At 43.6% G+C, this 18178-nt stretch overlaps 1 protein-coding gene across 2 annotated transcripts in view; it reads left to right on the top strand.

Moving 5' to 3' along the window:
* Window positions 1–18178, top strand: part of zbtb16a (zinc finger and BTB domain containing 16a) — a 97693-nt gene that overhangs the window by 19548 nt on the left and 59967 nt on the right. The gene's annotated exons all lie outside the window — the stretch shown is intronic.

The following is an 18178-nucleotide window of genomic DNA, read 5'->3' as shown; positions in this document are numbered from 1 at the left end:
CCGGGGGGGGGGGGGGGTGACCTTTAAAAGAAGTAGTAAATACTTTGAAAGATGCATTACCGTTCACAGCCATAAGGGGGAGACCAGGAAGCAAAATCGTGAAATTGGACAATGTGCAATCTTGCATTTGTTGCGTGCGTTTCTTTGAAATGATCATGAAAATGAGTGAAGTAACCGCTAGCTCCAGATATCATTGCGGCGCGATAAAGTGTTTCCTCATTTATCACGTTTTCGCCTTTTCGCCATCCTGGACTAACTCACGCCGCTAATTAAACCAGTCCGTTGCCAGAAAGCAAGAATGGGTCCAACAGATATTATTATTTATTTATTTTTATTAATGAAAAGCAGTCTCATTTGCGCACTTCCCAATAAAGTAGTGGAACAATCAGGGCAGCTTTTATTAAAACCCGTCAGAGAGGCACAGTCCCTGCCAGAAGGCACGCGCGGCCAAGAATTAATAAAAAGATAACAACTGTTTTTGTTTTTACCGGCTTATTTTTTGGGAGATGGATGTTCCCTCTTATTTAATTCCTTTTCATGTTTGGAGTAATAAAGAGCAAGGTATTTGTGTTTGCGTGCCAGCAGCAACTTCCTGCTCTGCGCTATTTGATCTGATTCAGCATGTGGTGCAATGGGCCTCCCAATAAGGAAGTGATTTTGTCACGCAGGAAAAAGAGCATTCTTCATTCGAGCAAGGTTTTATTTTATTCTTAGAGCTACGCGGCTGAGTTCACTCGAGTCCACCCGAGAAAGAGAACCGAAAACGACGTTGTGCCCATTTTACCGATATGTCACAGTCCGTGTCGGTGAAACTCGAGTTGAAAACAAAATAAGGACTTTTATGAACCAAATGCGGAGAAATATCAAGAATGCACACAACATTGTGAAATGACAATTTAGCTCGACTGGAACACGAATCAACTTAATAGCGCACAGAAAATATGTTCACAAGATGCTGAAGACGCTTCCATTTTTGGGGGGGGGGGGGGGGGGGGGGTGCAGTTTTGGTTTGCAATTCAAATGGGCTGAGCAAGATCCCACATAGCAATCGCTAATTCTTGTGTTGGCGCTAACAGATTGTGCACCTGGTTGGTGCGTTGATTCGCTAAGATTTTAGATCGTTTGTTAAGATCCCAAATAGCAGGCGTTAAATGGCGCGCTCGTTCACTCTAGCTAGCAGAAGCGCGCAACGGTGGCTACAGGTGTAAAAGTGCCGGAGAGTGCCATATTTAATCGAGGTTTTTGTGCTTCCACATCTGTTTGCACCTGTTTTTTTTTTTTTGTTTTTTTGGCTTGAGAAAACCATGAGTAAATGACACCCCAAGACTTGAGAGCATAGCCACTCGCTCACGGCTTGAGCCTTCCTGTTGGACATTCGATCATCCGCGCATTCTATGAGCACAACTGCCAGTGTTAAACGGACATTCATACTCCGGTGTTGCGATCGGTCGAGTAAGCGGTCTCGAATGTTTGCTAGTTATCTCCTAGCTGGAGATAAGCCATCAAGTCGAGTAAAAATGTGTTTATTTTTAAAGGTTTAGCTCCTCCCCCTTCACACACACATTAGCAATCAACGGCCGTTTCCTTCAGAACCGGACTGACGCATTTGGAATGGATGCTTTTGCCGATACCCATTGTCCGGCGGTCAAGCCTCGCACGGCTTCGGACAAAGGTCATTCATGGCGACAGCATAAAGCGCCGCCGGCCATTAGCGCTTGATGAATGACCCGGCCTACCGGTCAAACCTTGACCTCCTTCCATCAACCCGCTCCCTCCGTCTCGCCTCGGTGTCCAAATCCACTTCTCGCCAAGCGAGGATTCCAGTTGGTCAAGCTTTACTGTATCTGTTTGGCCAGCGGCTGCCGTTCCACGCAGAAATTTCCAAAAACACACACACACAGGATGCTCTCGGTCCTTATCTTTGCTGCTTTTAGGACAGCTGTTGAGTGCAAGCAGCTGACCTCTGACCCACCACCACCACCACCACTAAGCTCCCTCCTTCCCACCAAACACCAGTACGACCAGCACGACAACCCCCACCCCTCAATAAATTCCTTCCCACTTTTGCAACCGTACGGCACTTTTGCACCATGTTTTTTTTTTTTTAAAGCTTTACTTTGGTCTTTAAAACGGCATCAACTTCTCTAGCTCTACATTTTTCTTTGTGGTTATTTCGTATGTGGGGCTTTTAATCAGGCAAAGCAGATATTCGGGTTACTGAGCCACCCAGCCCCCTCGTAACTGTCTGAGAACATGTAAGGAAGGGTGGGGGTGTGTGTGGGGGGGGGGGTCTTTTGAGGTCAGGCAAGGAACTGAAAAGAGGGTCTTTACTTACTTTTCATCTCTGGCAAAACTTCTCTCTTTTTACCTTAAACCATTTGTTCTACGTGGGGGCGGGAGTTTTGAGTTTCCGCCCCGGGGGGGGGGGGGGGGGGGGCTCTCTCTCTGTTATCTGCACTGAAGAAACTTCCACATAAACACACAAATATAATAGAGGAATGAGCACCGTCTGGCTCGGTGACACTTCTTAATACCGGAAAGTTGAGTTTGCGCTTCAGTCATTCCACATATATATTTTTTTCGAGTTTAAATTGCTTCCACTCGCGTTTAGTGTAATTTATAAGCTTAAAAGCACAACCAATTACAAAACTTGCAGAAATAATACTGGTCACACTGGAAAGTTGAGTTGACGCATCCATCAATCAACTTTTGTTGACTTTAGGGACTGCTTTTAATAGACGTAAAGTCATCCGAAACGCAGCCAAGGTGTTAGTCAAATTACTAAATATGAAGAAAGAAGGTTGGTCGTACTGGAATGTTGAGTTTATGGATGGATTCATCTCTCTCTCTCTCTCACTGCCGCTGTTTATAAAGAAAAAAAATGAGCTAGCCAGATTGTTTGACTCGTAAAACTGGCATTGCCTTTGCGAAGGCTGATGTTTTCACGGGCCATCGATTTGTTCGTTTGAGTTAAGGAGTCAACAAAGATTTCAAAACACTTTGGTGCACAGCCAGGAGTTTTGCTTCACTCTTTGTTCCAATGACATGTAAAGCCTCATTTTTGTTCAGTCTAAAAAAAACAAACCAAAAAAAAACAATTCACATTGGAAACCAATTTGTATTTGAAGCAGTGACGAGAAATGCAAACAAAACGCCACTCTTGACAATTGTGCCTGCTCCCGCCGGGCACATTGATTAATTAGCGACACCCTTATTAGCAAATTGACCGTCTCAGTTGACGATGACACACGCCTGCCCCTTGCCGGATGTATCGCTTGTTCCCACAGTTGCACTCAGCTGTTGTGTTCTTAAAAATGTGATCAACATTAATTGTTTTTTTGTAGATAATTACGATTGAGGGGGCATCTGGAGTTCTTTTGTCAAATTTTTGTGGGGGGGCTTTACTCTTACATCTGCTACCACAGAGCACCACGAAGTCCTGAATTTGGTTTTACTTGAAAATGGCATCATGAAGTACCTGTTGTTAACGTTGTCTTTGGTTATCACCAACATCGTGACCTCATTTTAGGTCTATGTATCGAGATTTAGCTCCTAACTACCATTACCTTCGACTAGATACCACAAAACCACCCCAAAACAAAGTCCAACAACTTCACATTCCGAATGACAACCGCATGAACAAGATGTGTCGCCATTTCGGCCACGCAGTGATTCGAACCAGAACCCAACTGCGCAGCACAGAAATAATCCCCCCCCCCCCCCTCACCTCCTTGACCTTTCTTCAGATGATACCGCAGGCATTTGCGTTGTACGGGCATCCCGTGGTGACCCCGTTAACCCTCGCCCGACCCAGGAAGGAAGTAGCCGCCAATCACGCACTCCTAGTAGATGTGACGCCCGATGGCTATCTTGGTCCTCCAATGGGCTGTTGGGGAAAAAAGTTAGAGTGGGCTGAGGACGGACCTGTGTGGAGCCATTGTGGTTGGTGGCTTTGTCCAGATGGTTTTCATACCTTCAGTGGTGAGCTTGGTGAAGAATGTGCTGTCCCTTGGGGAAACCAACACAATCACCCTTCAGCCATCCCATATCTCAGGTTCCTCATATTTCAGGATGAGCTGGAAGTGCAGTGACTCGCGAGAGAGAGTCTACCAAATGTACGGGTTTTTTCAGCGGTTCATCTGTGAGGCAAATGCTTCCAAGAAGTTTGAATATTGAGAATGTGATGTTTCACCGCTACTCCGTAGAGTCTCCATGAAATAGTATCTCACTCTTTTGCGAGTCTATAGTCCAGATTTTTTTTTTCATACGCATTCTCGGGTCTCCACTGGAACTAACTTATTGTGGTCTGTGCTCTCACTGGCATGCGGTGCAGTTTCTGACCACATGGATGTCCAGATCAAAACTGAATCAGTCCACAGGTGTGAAACTGAAGCTATGCAACAAATGGAATAAAATAAAGACATTGTTTTTGGAATTTAGGTCCTTATTATTTTCAAGATCATTTAGAGTTTTTGATGGTGACAGATGTTGGAGCCTGAGTGGAGCTGAGAAAATCATGTTCAGAGTTTTTCCAAGGATAAATGGGTTAAGATTTTTTTTTTTTTTAATCTTGATGCGCTTCTGTCTGTGAAATGGAACATCAGACTCATGCCCCCACCCGAGGCATCAAAAGAACTGAATTGCAAAGCAGCATCAGCAACACGATTGAGGTCTGGACCAAACTGTATTATAAAGCAAGATTTGTAAATAGGCTCCACGTTAACATAAATGTCGTTTTTTTGGGGGGGTGCTTGTCCCGGAAGGAGACTGCGCTCGCTCACAGATCTGTCGGCACGTATCCGCCGCTCAATCGCTCTCGCTGGGGCCGCAGCAGCTTCCCTAACAGCCTAGTATGGCTCTTCCATTAATCAAAGACACTTCCAGTGTCCCATTACAGAAACACTGCTACTCGGCCTGTCTTGAGCTGACAGCTCACCAATTCATCTTGTCCGCCGACAGAAAAAAAACACAAAACAAAAAAAAACAAAAAAACAAAGGTAAAGAAAAAAAAAAGGGCCATTGTAGCACGCTGTTGCTTATACCTGTTCAATCGTGGGGCTGTTAAAAGCTTGGGAAGACCCCTCTGAAATTGTTTTCTCTAGGTCAGGCAAACAACAAAAACGGTAAATTGCTTGTCTGAGCTAAAACGCGCAAAGGCGACCTGCGGGTGCGGGGGAGGAGGGGGCTCGGAGGACAGGTGGAATAAGAAAATGGAGATGTGTTTGTTAAGAGGCGCATTTGAATGACACCCCAGTGCACTTTTAGCCAAACGACCCAAACGCTGTCGTGACACCTGGGCCGAACCGCTGCAGGTGTCTCGCTAAATACGCCGGCTTGTGCACGCCCTGGTGGCGTTCTACACAAGCTATTGTTTCAAGAGTAGAGTGGTATAGTACTACATAAGCCCACACTCATCCACTTCTTCTGTTATAGAACTGAAGCTAGCGAATAATTTTATATTTGGATACCCGACTGCATATTCAAGGACTCGTTTTACCCCTATCCTTATACAGTCTTCACTTTTATAAAAGCCTGATTTGTTTTTAGTTGCTTGACAGGCTGAGTCAAAGTCTGTAACAGTGTCCAGCCAACTTAGCAGCTGCTACATTCAACATGTGCTCAATCTGTGAAAAAGATGGCTGCCCAGATTTATTTCCTTTCCGCTCTCTAAAAACAAAATTGTTTCATAACCACCCATTGTGGTGGAATGGTTCTCATTAAGATCAAAATATTTGTTTGCTTTTTTTTTTTTTTTGTCCAAATGTGAAAAGGACAGTGTGGGCTTCCCCCCCCCCCCCCCCCCAGCATCCCTCCCATTCCTCCCATCTCCATTTGATTGGCATAATGAGGTGAGGACTGGTTGGCACAAAGCTGTTCCATGGGGCAAATGGAGACATTAGTATTTAACGTGCGTCTGAGTTTGTGTGCGTGCGTGTGCGTTGTGGCCCCACCGGGCTATTAATTACCTTCTCCGTAATGTTGCATCTGCCGCGACGGGGCCGCCGAGCAGCTTGCCAACATGAACGCTCCCTTGCGTCCGTCTCCGCAGACCTCAGCTGCACTCTCACTGGAAGCCTTATTGGATTGCATCTACATGTATGATTGATTTTGCACTTCTAACACACACACACACACTCGATGTAAAATAAATAAATAAATAAATCCCAGCTGGCACATATTGAACAAAGCATGAGCTTCCCTAAGATGCTCGCTCTGTTCGAGACAGTTGGGACATTTTGTGCAGCAGATGTTTGATTTGCAGTTTTGGATAGAGAAGCCCAAAAAAAAAAAAAAGAAAAAGGAAAAAAAAGCTTTTTTCCTGTTATTTTTTTCTGTTTAAGTGGCAACAGCCTGCGTGAGAAGCACATTTTGATTCAATGTCAGCAAAAGACAAAAAGCCGAGTGGCGCTCGTTAGAGCATCAGACAAACCGCCACAAACAAGACATCAAACTCGATGACTAACTGTAATGTTGGAATTGACGGTTCTTCTCTGACACATTTTAATCATTCTTCCAAATACATTCATCGAACACGCTATTTTCTCCAAGTAAATGAAAGTGGTAACTGTGTTTTGTTTGTATATGCGCTCTTGCTAAAAGGTGTACGTGTAACCTTAATGAAAATAAGTTGTGCGTTGAGATAGCATTGACTTAACTTACTCCTGTTTATTTCCACTCCCACTTCAACTTCACTCGGAGAATTGTGTCTAAATTCACCAGCTGCTTCCTCCGAAAATGCGGCCTTTCCGTGTCGAATTGTGACGTCATGCGCCCGAAAAATGTGTCCGAAAATGACGTGAATTTGGACACAGCCATTGTGTATTTGAAACAAATGCATAGTCTGCTAGCTCAATGCCAATGCTAACAACACCTAATGGGAAAGACATAAGCAACTGATGTTTGAACACAAACGGTGGAGCATTTTACATAGATATACGATACAGTCTAACAGTACTTACAGACATACATTGTCTTTTATATTCTGCGATGACCTCTAAATTGTACTGTACAGTTTATTTGCCTGTCTGTTTTTTTTGTACTGCCCCCAAGTGGCCAAGGCAGCCAGCTTCACAATGGCCATTAAAGGTGATGGAAAGCGTGGCAGAACTGCTTTATTTTAGGATTGTATGTTTTTATAAAGTACAGTAGTGTATAGTACTATTTTTCTCATGAAAAATCACATTTCAATTTTTTGTATTGGGGGGGGGGCAGGTTGCACCATGTTGCCATTTCCATTGACATACTGAGAGATGATTTGAGATACTTGTGTTTTTCGTTACGAGCGCAGTCACCGGACAAACTAAACTCATTAGTCAAGGCAACTCTCTCCTTTGAAATGTAAGGATAATTGCTTGCACTGTTTGTGCTTTGCACGGCACGCACACGCTTTTACGGATTCCAAGCAGATGTTATGATGAGCTTCCAACTTTCCGACAGTCTGAATGAACATGAATCACTAAATAATGCAAAGGAAGGGTTTGTTTGCCATTAATTATTAAACGGAGCTTTTGATAAAATGTCACATTTTGGCACCGATGAATCATGTTTAATATTACGCCACAATAAAATACAATAAAGCCTGAATTTGAAGTCACACCATTTTGAAATCCGAATACAATTTCCAGTCATTCTGCTGCCTGTTGTGAACTCAAATTTTGACTCGCGCTTCCAAACGCCCAATGGGCCCAGTGCAAGTCTTGGCGCTCGCAAGTTGAGGCAAAGCCATCGCATTATGTAACCGTGTTTAGCTGCCGTGCTGAGGCGCCTCCGCTACTGTGCATCACGTAACGAGTACACCGCCATTCCCACCCCCTAATGAAAGCGTTCCACAAGCATTTAAAGCTACGTTAGCGTCCCACTGGAATGAGAGAGTACATTATCCGTCATGTAGTCCGTCATGGTGGTGGCAGTGGGTGTGCGTGCATGATGTTCTCACAACCTCGGTCCGACACCCAGACGCTACTTTTTCAGCACTGCAAGCCTCTGGCCAAAAAGCTGTCAGCACATATTTTATCCTTTCACTCGCTCGCTCCTGTAGTTTCCGTTTTTTTTTTCCTTCCCCCTCTGCCACAGCTGCGTAACCTCATGTTGTGTGTGTGTGTACGTATTATAGGAGTGGCACGGATCCAGCGCGAGGCCTTAAAAAGTGTTTATGTTTAGGATTATTCGATTTTACTTGCATCTGCTGCCGTGTTAAAGAGACGCATTGCATTAGGAAAAGGCTAGTGGTGAAAACCTCCCCTGGCGTCTTGCCAGTGCTGAGAGTCCCGCGTTCACGCTGAAAAATAAGCTACGGTGGGGCCCCCATTAATTGCAGGACATACATTCCAGACACAATCACAAAAACTAGTGTTGCCCCTCTGACATGGTTAATTACCTTTATAGTGTTAAAACACATTTTAAAACGCATCGTAAATGTTTTTGAATACACAAAAAAATCACAAACTGAAGGTTGCGGTCAAGCGAAACATAAAATAAAGAGAATTACATGTTGTGTATGTAAAGCAACCACGTAGATTTTGCCGCTAGCTTAATGCTAACATACAGCGGGAATTGGCACTCGGGCTAACAGTTAGCATCCATGTGGCTAGAACTGGTTACGTAAACCCGTTTAGTGGCAGTCAATCCTAAACGTTCAAAACTCACTCAGTAGCACCTGCGAGAATTTGAAAAAAAAATTGTCCTCAACACAATTGGCAAATTTAAATCTTATGTCACTGTGAGTTAATGTGGAAGTTTGAAGGCAAATTGTGGATGATGTTAGCCGGATAGCATAGTTGCACTGGTGATATTTTATTTTCGGAGAAATAAGAAAAATACATTATTAGCAAGCACCTTGGCGTTATTGATTTATTTTTTTTATTGATTTGGTAAAAGTAAGTTCGGAATGACTTGGAATGTTAGGCTAATGCAATTCTTTGTCCTTTGTGCCACTCCTTTGCAGCTTCACTGTATTTTGTATTCTGTTTTCATCGCAATGAATAGCCCAGTTGGCTCTTTCACGGATTCAAACGCACTCAAAAGAACAAAGTGTGTGGCTCACTTTGAAGGTGTGCGCGATTACTTTTCAATGCTTCGTCTGTCACAGGGCCACCATGCGCCTCACGGCTCTGTTATGAGCGGCGTTCCGTGGCCAAATCCAAAAGCCTCACATGACCATCAAGGCTGATTCAAACCGACAAATTCTTGGCAGAGACCGCCCCTCCCATTCAGCGGCTGCCGCTCAGCCGTCACACCTGCTCGGCGAACTTTCCTGCCTACACAAATTAGGAAGCCACCCGAGGGGGGCCGAAGGCGCACGCCGACAAGAAAGTTTAGCTTTTAGGTAGGTCGCGAGGAGAGAAGAAACTCCAAATGAATGAAAGAAAATCGTGGTTATGTAATCTCCACAGATGATTCCCAAAGTCAAGTTAGGGGAAGCTCCGGGGAAGATCGGAGGGCTGCTCAAAATAGGAGCAATTGTCACGCTTCATTATTTTTGCGACGCTCTTCGAGTCCTCCAAGACTGCGCGAGTCGCATTTAATCATTCCCACTGGGATCAACACTTTCATTCGACATGAAACATCAAAAAAAAAAAAAGGAACAGTTAGGCAATTTGGTGGCATTTTATTGACCCGATGGCTGCTTTTTTTTTTTTTTTTTTTTTTTACATTATTAGCAATTTGATTGTGTGTGTGTGCTTTTAACACAACACATGGTTACTTGAAAAGGTATTTCAAAAGTACAAACAGTAAATCTATGTTGGAGAGGTTGCGTAAGCATTTGAGAGGCGAACCTAACCAGAATTGCCAAAAAGAGAAGACAATTCCAAGCAAACAAGTGTATTTGCGCGGGCAATGAAACACCGAGGTGGTTGGAACATTGACCACCAGCCAGTGAACATCTGGGACGCAGCGCAAGCTGGGCTTGGTGGTTTGTTTTTTTGTTTTTTTTAACGCAAAATAAGTGATAAAATGACATTTTTTAAATTGTTTTGGTCGAATTAAATTATACATTTAAAAAAATACAAACAATTAAAGCAACAAAAACATGTTCGAGTTGGAGTACTGTTTCAAATGTTCTTTTTTTTTTCTTCCATTTTTTGGGGCTGTAAATTTTTATGATAGATATGTAGAAAATCGACATTATGTATCTTCTAAAAAAAAAAATAGTCATCGGCTTCCACTTTTACACTTAGATTAATGATCAAAGTAGCCAAGCAGTACTAGTTTTGCTGTTTTTCTTCTACCCCCGACCCCTTTTTTTAATAGTAAAATAAATAATAGGATAGCAACAAAATGAGATTTTTTTTTTTGAGATCTCAAATTCACTCCTATCTTTAAAAAATGTCAATAAATACAGAATTTAAAATGTTATCGTCACCTGCAGAATGCTCACAAGTTTGTTTTGTCTCAGCGGGCGTCACTTTCTTGACTTGATTGTACGAGTGATGCAACAAGGTGAAATGCAAATCTTCCATCTGTGGCGGCCCTTCCATTTTTACGACGCGGCAGATTTTGAAGCCATTACCGTGTTTGACTCTAATTAACGGAGCTTTCCCTCTTTTTTGTTTTCTTTCCTTAGCTGGGTTCATTTATAATTGATGTGTTTTTGTCGCTGTTGTTTTACGTTATCGTAGGTAACATCAAGGTTCCAAACTGCTTTTAGTCCAATAAATTGATCAAAACCTTCAGTAGTTTGAGTAATTTTTAATTGCAATTTTTTTTTTTTTTTTAAGGAAATGCTTGTCGAAATAATTTTGCCTTTACCATTGTGTAGCGAGCTAGCTCTCAAGCGTTATATTTAAATCCTATTGCACTTCTTTCTTTTTTTTGTTTCTTTTCTTCCACCTACTTTGACTCTTGTTTTGACACTGCGCCTTTAGGGAATCTCCCCAGACAAAACTTTTCCACCAAGGTCAACATTTTGATGCGCCGTCATTTTCATCTTACCTACGCGCCCACAATCTGCATTTAGCACTTTTTTTCCCCTTTCCCTCCCCATCTCGCCTCTGTTTTATTGATGTAACAGGTGCTTAGCGCGACAGACAGCAGCAGTCAAAATAATGTCGTCTGCCTCCCCGTGTGTTTGGCTTTCAGGCTGCCAGCTAAACTTAGACATCTTTGAGGTTTTTCTGCCACTTGATGGAAGGTGATGCCGCTGCATAATGCATGAGGCGAGAAGGGAACACTTTGTCTGGCTGCCTTTTTATAGGCGCTCCGCTTCTGCACACACACACACATATAGATATATATTTTTTGTATGTACACGCCGGAGCTTTTCAGATCAGACGAACTGTGCAAAGCGGCAAGCTAAGAAAAAAAGAAAAAATGATTTTGGTGCTGTGATGCTTCAACTCGGTGAGGTTGCTATCACGGATTGAACAAAAATATTTTATTGAGACGCGTCATCTTACTTACTCGCTTAGCAAAAGTTATCTTTGAAGGTCTGCAAATACAATTTGTTCCCTCTTGATGTTTATTTCAGCAGCCCTGTTGACATCGAGCAACAGCGCTGTTTATGGTATTAATCGTAGCACGCCGCAAATGTGAATTATATATCGTTGATGAATCAATAGGAAACGTTTCAGACACGCTTCAGGCATTTTACAGTAAGTTTGATTTTTTTTTTTGTCAAAGAATTGGGGGATTTATTTTTTTCCAGCTGCAAGGTTATCCCTCAAATGAAAACATGTATTTGATCTTATTTTAACACAAAAATGTCAAATATGATATTCTAAATGCGCCTTAAAAATAATTTGGCCCATTTTACTTCAATTCTGCTTCCACACATCAGCAGAGTTTAAATGCGACAAATCGGAAATGGGGTCACCCATTTCTGAACTTGAAGGTTACGTTAAGATTTTTAAAATGTAGTGGGGGTTTTTTTTGACTAAGTCTCAATTTTTTTTCATCCATCCATCCATCCATTTTCCGATCCGCTTTATCCTCACATTATTTGTTTAGTGTATCATCTTTAGAGATAAGCTCCCCCTGGTGGTATATGAAAGAATCACTGAATCTAATGTTCAAACTGCGCAGAATGTTAGTGTCTTGAACTTTTTTTAAATCTGGTGCAGTGTTTTTTGTATGTTTGTTTTTTTTAATCGAGTTAAGGCGAGTAGTCAGTTTGAGAGCCGATGTAATAAACCTCTAAAACCGGTCATTCAGATTTGAAAATGTGTCCAACTGCTAACAAATTTCATCCACCCACACTTGAGAGACGGCCGGCATGAATCGATTTCCGTCTTTTTAGCAACTTGGGGGAAGGTTGCTTGGTATCAAATGAACCAATGCTGTATTTTTTTTTCTGCATCCCGGCACGACTGGTCCATGTTCAATACAAGCAACACCGTGTGTGGCTGTGATTTCTATGACCACCCCTTGACTGGAGGGGTCCGACATTTGGGGAGGTGCGGGGCGGCGCTAAGTCATTGATATGTGCGGGGGGCCTTGGGGATAAACAGCAGCATTCCGCCAGTCCGCCTGATACATTTTGATTGAGCGTAGACAGAGAGGTGGCGTAATGGAATCAGGAGGCTTAAAAGTGGGATGAAATGTCAGAAAGGGAGCTTTTTCTTTTCCCACCCGATTCTCCAGACAGCCACAAAATGGAGCCATGTAAATGTTAGGAACCGCAGTAGACATGACGTGTGCGCACGCAACAAATCGATGGGGTGTCACTGTTGTCCCTGTTGTTTTTTTTTTTTTACCATTAACTGTGCACTATAATGGAGTTACATTCAGACTGAATTTTCTTTGATCCGACCCCCCTCTGACGCTAATCTCGCTTGGTGAGCCGCCTCTAATGGACTGTGGGGGGAGGGGGGGATGAAGCCCCTCCTTGCATGTAATCAGAAAACTCAGAATCAATAGTGGGCAAAATTGCAATCAGACGCCGTCGCTGTTCAGCTTTTTTCGGCCATAGTGTTAGCATCTCGTGTTATGAACTTTGTGTTTTTATGAATATTCTTTGACCCAGTTTTACTTCTCTTACTACCCACAAGCTAACTATCTTCATTCTGGTGTCAGCTCCGACGTCAAAATGTACTTAAATTTACTTATAGTGTCCATATATGTGCAGCATTAATCTAGGACTTGCGGAATTATCTACATTTACTGTATCTCTCAAAAAGTCTTGATTGAAAGGAGTCTACTCGATGACTGATGTGATGTTACAGTTTAAAATCTGTGGGCGGATATAGCATTAGCATCTTTACTTAGCGTATTGGTTGCACCCAGGACATTTGACTTCTCTGGTATAACTTGGTAACGTTATTGAGCGAACCTGCCGTTTGTGCTCTTGCAGATTATTTCATCACCGAAACTTGAAATGAACATCCAGTGGTCATCGGTGTTGTAATGCCTTCCACAATCATGCTTGGGTTACTAGCATTGCATGTCGATGCTAACAATTGTAGTCGAAAGCTAACATCTTTACTGCATCATCAGTAACTTTGATTTACTATATTTCACTCTTTTCCATGTATGCATTACAGCAGCTTGATACTTTTATCTATTTTATTTAAAATGTGTTTTTTTGGGTGGGGGGGGGTGGGGAGGTTAGCTTGTAGCTAATCTTAAACTAGGGAAAAAATATATTAGTATTTCTAAGGAGGTGGTTTTTGGGGACAGTGGGGAAAGAAGTCAATTTCCTTTCAAGCCCGCCTGGGATGCTAACATCCCTAAAGCATGAGCTCCATTCCCTTTCCTTTCCCGCCGCAATTATCCCTTCTTTTTCTCCTCAGCCGTCGAATGAATTAACAAACAAGTCGCCCGGTACGCAGCAGCCTTACTTCAATTTACCGCCTCTTATCAATTGGCTCCCTCTTATCTTTTAGTGTTTTCTTCTTCTCTCCATCTTAAGCCGTGCATCCCTTTTTTTCTTCCTATTCTTCTTCTTCTTCTTCACCGTGCCTTTTTATTTACGAACATCGTTCCAGGTAGTTTTATCGCTGCCTTCAAGGAAGCGCCGGATGCGGGAGAAAAATAAGAGGATGGACGGGAAGATAGAGAGCAACGCTTTCAAATCCGCGGCGAGGGTAAACAAAGGCTTTTGGTACTCACTGTGGACTCCGGGTTTTTTCCTGGCCCAGATTTTGGCACAAAGGGTACCGTTCATTCCCCCATTGTATTGTATTGTATTGAAATTAATAGTAATGCCAGTGATACATACCAGCCTCCCCAAAACCGAATTATTTTGGTCTTAACTCGAAAAACTGCTAAATTGGGGCACACCTAAGTCAAGGTACCACTGTACAGTAAATAGCAGCCATCTTCAATTGTAGTGGAACACATTTTAGCTAGCACAACTTTGACAGCCAGAGGCAGAATATTTCAACCTCCCATTTTTCTTTTTAATGACTGCCGACTGTACCAGTGCACTGTCATGTCACGATTGTTTTTTTTTTGTGTGTGCATTTTAGCCCGTCACAATGTAGGGGTTCGTTTCACACTCTAATATGACACATTGCTAGCATGGGCCCTTTTATTTATTTCACCGGCAGCGGTAGTGATATACGACCAGATGAGTCCACAGGCAAAATTGGGAGATGCGGAGTGGGGGGAGAAAAAAAAATTACACGGAGTGGCAAGCTGTTACGACTCAATAACGCAATTCGCATTTCAAGCGCCGGCGTTTTTGTTTTATGAGGACGTGATTAGCATATGTTTTGTTGACATAAATTTCAAATTTACGGCGCTTGTCAAAAGTGACTGTCGGACAAAGTCAATTATTAAGCTGGCAAATGGCCTGTGAGAGTTTTATGTGAACTTCCTTAATGGCTGCAGTCAGTCTGTTTCAAATCACCCGCATACACACAAGCACTAATCATGTATTTCAGACGCACTACATGAAAGCCGGCACTTAGAAAAGAGACTCGAGCGCGCGTATATCTCCGAGCGGACTCATGAGCTGCGGCAATTTAGTATCCTTTTACATCTCATTAAACTTTGCCGCGGTTATCAATTGTGTGATGCGGCGATAGATGATGCGCTCTGCGAGAAAGCACCAAGTCTGTAAGCGTATATAAAATGCTTGTTAAAAGTTCGCTAAGTGTGTGAAGTCGGAGTCTACAAATCCTGTGATGTTTGCCATCGTGCTGTATCGTTTCGGTTTGATGTGTTTTGGTTTCCACTTTGATGTGGCCTATCAGTCGCTACCGTGCTAACAATCGCGCAGCGCAAGGTGGCATCCATGATATTCGCCCCCCTGGAAAGCCTCACGACTAATCCGGGTCATGGCAACTTCCCGCGCTGTCCAGTTACACCTACTCGGGCTTTGATCCCGCGCCGCCACGGCATGAGCGGTTTTGAAGACGAGTGTGCTGCCCGCAGAGCTTTTCGCTAACTGAACGGCCAGCGCTAGCGCTCTCTTTGAAAGGCTCGGGGGGGGGGGGGGGGTTGTTCATGGACACTCACACGGCGCAAGATGGCGTACGTCGCAGTTCGAAACGGTAGCATTGGAACGATAAAGACATCACCAGTCACAGGTCGCTGCCAGTCTATGCACCTTCAAGTAACGTCGTATTTCCATGCGCCATCGCAGTTTAAGCACAAGACGCTCGACCAGCGACGCGTACGCACACACGCTACATTGATGTTGAGGCCACATGGCACGGTTCCCAATTGGAGTGGCCTTAATAAGACCATCCGTACCTTATCAGTTCTCCGTCTGGGCGACACAATAGTCAGATTGAGGGGCAACACAAAAGGCCTTTGAAAGGGCTTTGTGCGCCGTGTGTGTTGCGCTTTACCGCTTAAGTGTGTTTTTCTCTTATCTTCGCAAAAGTGTGTACTTCACCTATGATCCTTAACGGGGGGAAGAGAAAAAAAAATCCGGCCTTTGTCCGCTGCCTTTTGTCCACCGTGTTGCTCGTTGGCGAATGCGTGTCGTGCCGACGGACATTTTGTCAAAGGGAATTACAGTCATTTGGATTCAATTTATCTTAAGTCTCTGTCATCCGTCGGGCTTGTTTCAAGACGGGTGGGCGGATGGAGCCACGTTCGCACCCCCCTTGACCATCCCGACGCCGTTGGTGCACCCCGTCTCAATTTCTTATCGAGAAAGTGAAAATTATTTATTTATTTGAAGAAATGTAGTTGACTTCTGCGGCCCCAGTTTGGGAATTCTTGTTTGAAACGATAAAAAATAACACTCGAGGACCATGCCAGGCCTTTCTCTCTCATTTCCATCGTATTAACTTGCCTAATAACATAATGATTTTTCTTTCGAAGAAAAGAACAGCTAATGATTCCATACAAGCTGAGAACAGGGCGTGCCTTGTGGTTTACAACAGACACCTGTGAGAGGCTGACAACAATGACAAAAAAAAAAGAAAAAAAAGAAAAATGTGATCTGAAATTGCTCAGCAATTAAATCTACAGTTTTCACTCCCCAAGATTAGTATGAGATGCTGGATTGAACAGAGCAGGTGTCAACAATTTGTAACAACCAAGGACCTGTTCTGCCCTCCGCCCCTCAAAATAGATGAATAAATGGATGGGACATTGTAATTTTCTGGTACTTGATGTGCAAAAAAATGTTTGAATCTGTGCCAAAAAAATGAACTACAAAAGTTTATTTTTGTCTCCGATTGAAAAGAAGTCCCGTTCTAACAGCGGCAACGTAACCAAATTTTGTACGCGAGTTGGAATACACCATAGTCAAGTGGTTGTAAAATCAAAATGACAATAAATATTTGTAAGAGAATTATTTACTGACCGTAAATCTAAAAAAATAAAATAAAATCCAAAGACAAGAAATATAGCAAAAATTGAGTATGCCTTCTTGTGCTGCGTATTATTTCGCTGTGCGTCATCTCGAAACGCTGCCTGCTCGAACCATCATAAATTGAGGAACTCTGATCGTGGTACGCCATTTGCTTCTTTCGATTTTCCGCCGCACCGGTATGGTCGCTCAAGTCCTGTGCTACGCCCACCACAGCCTGTTGATTGCTTGAGAGAATTTTTCCCAGTACCTAAAACCAGACATTAAAATAAAGAAGAAAAAAACCGAACAGAGCATTTGATGTTTGCGTTTCTTGATTACGGCTAGCATGACGCACGAAACGGCATCGCAGGCCATGCCGAAAGGTGTCATTTGCGTGTCGCTGGATGTACGGCGGAGGAAATTACTTCCAGTACGGAGGTGGGAGCTCGTGTACAGCCTGACGGGATAAGGTCAGGCGCCTCTTCAATGTAGCCTAGCCTCGCTTGATTGTTATTGATTCGTCCAATTACATGTATGACCAGAGACCGGCCGGATACAACAATTCCAGGCCCTCTTGTCCTTCTTCCTTGAACCTCGCCAAGGCCAGAACATTGCGCTGTAATTGCGCCTTTTATTCCAAAGGCACCCAACGCGAAGCGCCGATGTTCCCGCGCCGTGTCGCTAACTTTCCCGAAGCCGTCGCGCAATCATTTGCATTCGACATGAGACATTAATCAGTCCTGGGTTTTTGTTTGGTGGGTTAGAGTGGCACCGCCACCGCCTGCTTCGCTGAGGGATGCCAAGATGGATGGCTGTCATCTCTTCGCCCGAGCTGAGTGGATCGCTTATCAAGGGCGTTGTTTTTATTTTTATTTTTTATTTTTTTTCCACGGGAAATTTGCTCGGCTGATCGCTCCGCAGAAGGAGACTTGCAAGTTCATTTTTATTTGACATTTGTTGACATTTTGTCTTCGCTCACCTGCCCGATGTGCTCACTGGCCACACGTTGGTACACGTTGCGCAATACGATGAGAGCCACTGGACGAGCTGTATCTGAAACATTTTTAACGTGACATCTCCAAACTTCCAAAATGAAGTCGGTAACGGCCCTCCGCGGAAGCAATGGGAAGTCATCAGACTCAGATATCGTTTCTCTTCAAGGATCAAGCTTTGAATGTGTCAACTCCGACAATAATCAAAGCTGTGTGTGTGTGTTTGTGTGTGTGTGCGCGCACGCCTTTCTCAAGGCGACGTGTTTAAAGATCTCTCCGGGCTCAAGGCGACTGTGGCGGCTGTGTGGCAATCGGTGTCACCTTAATTGCTTTAGAGCACTTTCCGATATCTCTCAAGAGTTTTACTGGCTTTGTTCCGAGCGCGACGACGCTCTGTGAGAAATTTTGTCGCGGAGCCCCTTTGGCGAAGGCCAGACTTTGTGTGTTGTCACATGTTATTTAGTTAGCTAACCTTCAAGGCCTTCTCGCCCCCCAC

The sequence above is a fragment of the Hippocampus guttulatus genome, chromosome 15, assembly GCF_054856545.1.
Source record: "Hippocampus guttulatus isolate MCC_2025c chromosome 15, RoL_Hgut_1.0, whole genome shotgun sequence".
Taxonomy (NCBI): domain Eukaryota; kingdom Metazoa; phylum Chordata; class Actinopteri; order Syngnathiformes; family Syngnathidae; genus Hippocampus; species Hippocampus guttulatus.
Note: the sequence above shows the minus strand (reverse complement) of the source record. Positions and strands in the feature narration are given on the sequence as shown.